Below are 6700 nucleotides of genomic sequence, written 5' to 3' on the forward strand. Positions count from 1 at the left end.
CTGAGCTTAGTCATTGCTCTCTCCCCTAATTCCTTCCAGCCTGGAGTTGATAACAGAGTGAAGGAATATCCCCCGTGGCTCCCCTACATTGCTGTCTCTGGAAGAGTGTCACTGAGAATAAATTTTTCTCAGATTACCTTATCTCTTGAATAGGATACTTTAGAATATCCCCTCTCTTTTGTCTTTGAACTCAGTATCAGATAACAATTTACACACCTCCTCAGATTCACTTGACCCCGCTTGTCTCCAGTGCCCTTGGTTTCTTCCTCGTGGAGACTCCCCCCTACCACCGCCCCGACCTTCTCCAAGTCTCCACCAAATTCCCACATGGCCTCTCTTGCTCCTGTTCCGGTGGGAGCCACAAGCAGCTCCGATGTCCACGCCGGACAGGACCCAAGAGGTTCCGGTCCCTCCCCTCCCTTATGGGTTTAGATGAAATGATCAATTGCAGCCCAGGGAAACCGGCTTCCCGGCAACTGCCCAAAGGTGTCTGGAGCCACAACCCAGACATGCAGGGAAGCTGACTCCCATGCAGCAACCTTGGCCAATGAGACGGGAGATAGGAGGGAGAGAGAATGAGTCTCTTTCCCATCATCCCTTCAGAGGGCTGTTCTGGGAGGTGGCATTCAGGAGGGCCCCTCTGAAGATACTCCAGGAGAGTGAGCAACCAGCTGTGTCTTTTCCTAAGGCTGTGGCCGGTTCAGTGATACTACAGTTTATCGCTTCCCGGCCTTTCCCGTTTTACTGCCCTCTTCCTTCTCTTTCCTCTTCCCTCACTCTCACAGCTCTAGGATTGTGTGTCCCATCGGCACGTAGACTCTGCCTCATGCTCTGTTTCCTAGGGAGCCTGGTCCCCAAGAAAGACCCTAGCTGATGCAGACTCCTTCCCGCTCTCATTACAGCTCTTGTTACTTTAACTTTATATTCGCTGTGGGCTTGTGCAGTACTCCGTGCCACGCAGGTAAGTTCTCAAATACACGGAGTAAAGTTTTTTATGAGCTAAGACCACATTCTCTACAGTTCTCCTCGTGCTGGAGAAGCGGATGTGCCCCAGTAACAAATATTATAATAATTCAAGTGACTTTATTTCTAGAGGTAGCCATAATGTAGGAGTCACAGGATTTGGATTCTCACCGTAATGAGGTTTCATAGATGAATTTCTTGCTTCTCATCCCTCCAGTGACATATGGGGAAGCAGTTGGGGTTAGTGAGAAGGGCATGACCTTTGGAACCCGAGGGACCGGGGTTCAGATCTCAGGTCTGCCATGTTCTAGCAGCATGTCCTCACATTGGTCACTCAACCTCTCAGTCTCAATTCCCTAATTTACTAACATGCCTAGACGTGATCACCCAGATGTCATTCACAGTGCCAGCACTCAGTAAATGTCAGCCTACATTTCTTGTGAGGCTGTTCCCTTACTTGACAATATGAAACCTCACACAACCGTGGTTCAGTGACTTTTGGGCCACTTCGGAGTGAACAGACTTTGTAAATCCTGAGCACAGCCTTCCCCTGCCCAGGCCAGGGCTCTGGTCGGCTTCCAGGAAACAAACACGATCCACTCTGGGCTCTGCGTTCTGAGTCTCCGCCACCCAGGCACCTGACAAAAGAAACACACTCGCAACATACCTGCCAACTCGAAGCTTAAAGTGAGTTTGGAGGAGCTTTGCTTCCAGGATATTTGGCATCACTTTGCTGAATTCACTATTGATTCTGGGATTCTACTGATTCTAAACAGAAATAATAATGCTGCGGTATTGGGATTTATAGTAAGAAATATATATTTGGTCTTTGTCTCCATTTCCCATCCTAAAACCCTTGGAATTTATAAGAGTGATAAAGTTGTCTTGATAGTCACAACAAACCCTTTTCAACCACACCTGAGTTTATGTTAATGAGGTCACTTTTGAAAAGTACCTAAGGATGGAAACCAGATGCCGGGAGGTTCAACCGTGTGGTTAGAGGGTTGTCAATTGCAGTCCCTCCCTCCCTAACCTCCAGGAGGGGAGAGGGGCCAAAGGTGAACCAATCCCCAATAGCCGAAGATTTAATCAACTGAACTTGTGTAATAAAACCTCTATAAAACCCAAAAAGGATAGGATACTGAGAGCTTCCAGCTTGGTGTACGAGAACACTTTTAAAGCTTATTTTTTTTAATTTTGTGAGGAGGAAGTGCAGAGAGAAAGAATCCCAAGCAGGCTTCGTGCTATCAGCGCAGAGCCCGACTCAGAGTTCGAACTTCCGAAACTTGAGACCATGACCTGAGCCAAAATCAAGAGTCAGACGCTTCACAGACTGAGCCACTCAGGCACGAGTTGTGTCAGACGCTTTTAGGCACCACCATGCCAGGCCCTAAACTCCAGGATGACAAAAAAAAAAGCTCCTTTGTTCAGAATTTCATCCTATGTATCTCTTCCTCGGGCTGTTGATTCATCACCTTTAATATCCTTTGTAATACACTGGTAATCTAACAAATAAAATGTTTCTCTGAGTTTTTTGAGCCGCTGTATTAATCGAACCCACGGAGTGGGTCATGGGGACCTCTGATTTATAGCCAGTAAGTCAGCAGGCTGGGTAACCACCTGGTCTTATAACTGGCATCTGAAGCATGTTTGTATGTGGGGGGGGGGGGGGGGGAGACAGTTTAGTCGGACTGAACCCTTACCCTGTAGGATCTGACACTGTCTCCAGGAAGGATGTGTCAGAACTGAGTTGAGTTATAGGGTGCCCAGAGGGTATCTGAGAATTGTTGGTGTTGTGGGGAAACCACCTTCTACATCGGAATTGGTGACTAGGTTTGGTTAAATGCCAAAATTACGGTATGGTTTACAGGGAAGGAGTTTGATTCCCATAGAGTTAGTTCATTGGAATATGACTGTAACCACAGCTACATCCCCAGATCTTGAGCTCACAGCTGGCACTTAGCAACACGCTTTGTTATCAACATTCGTTATTGAGCAGCCCATGGCTTTAATTTCTGTACCAAACACCGTCAATGCTTCTCCTTTACCATCACCCTGAATCTGTCTCTAGACGTGGAATCTTTTCTCCCCTGCCTCCTTTATCCCAGAACCTATTCTCATCCACGTAGATCACATCTCATGACATCAGCTAGAGACAGGATCCAGCCTCTTGGTAGCAGGAGAAAGGAAACTTGATCAGTCTAGACAGATAGTTCCTATCTATTCCCCATGCCCCAAAGCTAACATGGGCGTAAACTGCTCTCTTGTCCCTGCTGTGGGATTCCCCGGGCCCTTGACAGCCAGAAGGCAACAGTAGGCGGCAGACTGCAGTGTGCTCTTGGTGGCAAGGTCACAACGGGCAAGTCAGGGCTTTGGTTCCCATCCCTGCTCTCTGAACAACTACATTCAGACCTCAGATCCATTAACTTTTCGCCATTCCATTTCCTTTCCCATAAACTAAATTCTACACGTTTCAATGGCCAGAAGCAGCATTAACAGGTAGTTCTGCCCCTCATTCCCAGAGGAGAAAAGAAAAGAATAAGGAGAGCCAGATTCGTGACAGAAGTGGTCGCGAGAGGCTTTGTCTAAGACAAATGCAAGATTTACGTTAAGTAAGATTATTCTTATTAAAATATTTCCTTCCGTAATCTCTGGGAAATATTCTGTCAAAAAAAAACCAAGATGTAAACTATGTGTAAACCACGCTACCAGGTGCAGATTTTATTGTTGTTGTTTTACAAAGAAGGGTATTATATAATCACATGTTTGTAGCTGCGTAGACCGTCTTTTGCGAGCAGCAATTGCTTCTGGAGAGCAGAACCCGGCAACTGGGAGGCGCGGAGGTGTCAGGGGCGAGAGGCAAGGCTGAAATGGTGAATGAGGAAGACACCTGCCAAATCTTTCTGTTCGCTCTTGCCCGCCGGCCAGACGAAAAAAGGAACTCTGGGTTTCAGTGAGAAACTCTGAATCAATTACCACGTTTGTTCTCCTTCTTTCCTATGTAACTGAATTAAGATAGAAACAATTGGGCCTTTTGGCTCGCTGGCCCTTGGCATAGACGCACGTGTTAAGTCCACACAGGGAAGTTGTAAGAGTGACAGAGAGTCCCCTCGGTCCCGAGTCCCCACCCAGCCTTCTGTCTTATTGGGACCCAAACTTGGGCAAGACCCGAATTTCCGATCAGAAGAAATGCCTGGGCCGAAAGGGGGGCAGTTGTGCCAGTGGGGGTAATGCCAATGCCTTTTCACACAAGCCCAGAAGTTGTCAGAAGACCTTGATGGCCTCCCTGTTATCCCCTAACCTATCCGTTACCCCCACTGCCCGGGGGCTCACAGCTACCCAGTCCCCACAGGCGCTTTCGGAAAAAGCGATACTGAATGGGAAGTCAACGCCACTCCTAGCTCCAAGCAGGCTTTTGAAATTTACAAATGGTCCTCTACTTGTTTCCTGTGCCAACGAAATAAGCAAGACAGTCCCTGCCCTTTGAAGTTCTACGTGCCCGTGTGGGAAAGGTAGGCCCGAGGTATGTTAAGCTTCATCGAGAGAAAATTCAGCATGAGTTACAGCCAACGTTTGTACGGGAATTCTGTGACTCCTCTAATCCTTAGTGTTACTTGTGTGATGACACAATTACCAGGCCGACTCCGGGCACCTCCCTGTAGACACAGAACTGTAATAAGAGGACGCTGTGCTCTCTGGCGGATGCCTCAGTGGTTTGTATTTCCAGTCAGCTTCCCCCTTCCTGGGTCTGTTCACCGGAAAGAGCAGGACCTCACGGGATCAGCTATTGCGCTCTGGGCAGCCAGATAAGCAGCTCTTATCTCTCTGTCATTTGTGATTCAACAGATATGTCTGAATTGGTTAAGTACCCAGAACTTAAACCAGCACTGATCTCACATGGGATTGCTCCCGTCTAACTCTGATTTGAAGGGAGATGGGACAGATGACCCACAGCGAGGTTAAATGTGGGTCACATGGGAAGGCATTGTAGTCCGTGTGGAGGGATGAGCTAAACTCCAGTTGCCTGCTCCCAGGCTGAGGGCCCTTGAGCAGTGGAGTCCAGAGCATTGATTGCCGACCACACCAAGCTCTCTCCCTCTTCACTCCTCCCTGCACACCCTTTCCAGGGAGCCCAGCAAAAATCCTGGGGAGGGCGCATACAGAGGAGTACAAAAAGTGCTTTGTGCGCAGCTAGTTTGCATCTCTCCTCTCCCTGGCCCAAAGTGGGCTTTTGAAACCATGTTATTGTAATCATCGCTTTCTGGTGCATTTGAGATTACATCGACATTTAAAAATCTAGCTCGCAGGAAGTAGGTAAAACAGCAAGTGAATGCTTGGCCAAAACAGTCTTTGTTGACACGGCAGGGCCCGTATGTCAAAACAAAGAATCTTCGAACAGTTGCAAGGCGGAATGCGCTTCTTTTCAGCAGGGACTGGATTCGTGAGGGGCTGGGCCCTCACTTACTTACGCTCCTTGCAGGGACCAGCACAGTTCTTTGCCCAGCGTGGGTCCCCAGTAAGGCTTCAGCTCTCCACCAGAGTCGGCCTGTCCTCCACTAGATAGGTCTGCTCTCCCCCCGGTGCCTTCCCTCTTGGATACCCTGGAGGGCCTGGCCCTGGACCCGTGGCATCGAGCAATCTTTACTCCAAATCACACTGCAGAGCTACACAAAAAATTCCCCCCGGGCCCTCTAGAAAAACACTGGAGTTTTGTTCAGGGCAAATTAAGCTCAGAGACTGAGATTCTTTGCCAATGGTTTATTGGACACAGGCTCATTACGGGAATTACTATACTATTTCACAAGCCAATAGCACACCAGATAATGCCTCTTAAGAAGGCAATAAAGAAAGAACGTACTCCAAACCAGTGATAGATTAATTACACTATGGTTCCAGGCAAAGGGGAGGTGACAGAAAGAAAGGCCAAATTTCATTGAGGTGTACCTTTCTACAAGCTGGTTCTCAGTGGACTCAGTCCTTCCAATCAAAAGCTGGGGATCAGCTGCCAGATGAGGTCCCTCATCGTTGGGGCGTGTAGCTGGTGGGTGATGGCACCATCACTGGAAGGCAAGGGGGGGCGCTGTCCCACTGGTTACAACTCCAGCGACTGCTATGCAGCTTGTACTACTGCCTACGAGGAACAGACTCACCAAGACGGGAATAGACGTCCCGTTTCTTCCTGAGATTGTTGCATGGTTCAACAGCACTGCTGACCAGGAATACTCTGGCCACAGTAGGAGCAAGTGTCTCAAGATCTTTGGAGAGCTAATCAGATCAGGGAAAAGTACTCTCGTCAAGGCCAAACGCTCTCAAATAGCTGGTCCAACCTCTTGGCTTTTGCGGTTTAAAAGTCCCTCAAGTGACAGACGCCACTGCTGTCACTCTGGTGTTAATGACATAACGGTCCCTCCCACTCCAAGTGTGAGAGTTTGAGAACAAAGTCCTAATATCTAATCTCAAAACAATTTCACCAAAACAAGTGACTCAAAACAAGTTCAAACCACAAACAACTTTGTCCATGAAGAGCTTTCAAAACATGGAGTTGAAATCATAACACGTCTGTACACAGCAAATTGCTTTCATGTTAAGTTACACCGTGGAGATTTGCTCTCGATAAAAGATGGATTGGCTTCAGTCTGTCAGATAGTAGGCATGCACTAGGGAGGAACACGGGAGCTGACAGAAGTCAGTGTCACTGATTTCAAGTCCTACCATGGTGCTTAGCGCCATGATGGAT

Source organism: Panthera tigris, chromosome B4, assembly GCF_018350195.1.
Source record: "Panthera tigris isolate Pti1 chromosome B4, P.tigris_Pti1_mat1.1, whole genome shotgun sequence".
Taxonomy (NCBI): domain Eukaryota; kingdom Metazoa; phylum Chordata; class Mammalia; order Carnivora; family Felidae; genus Panthera; species Panthera tigris.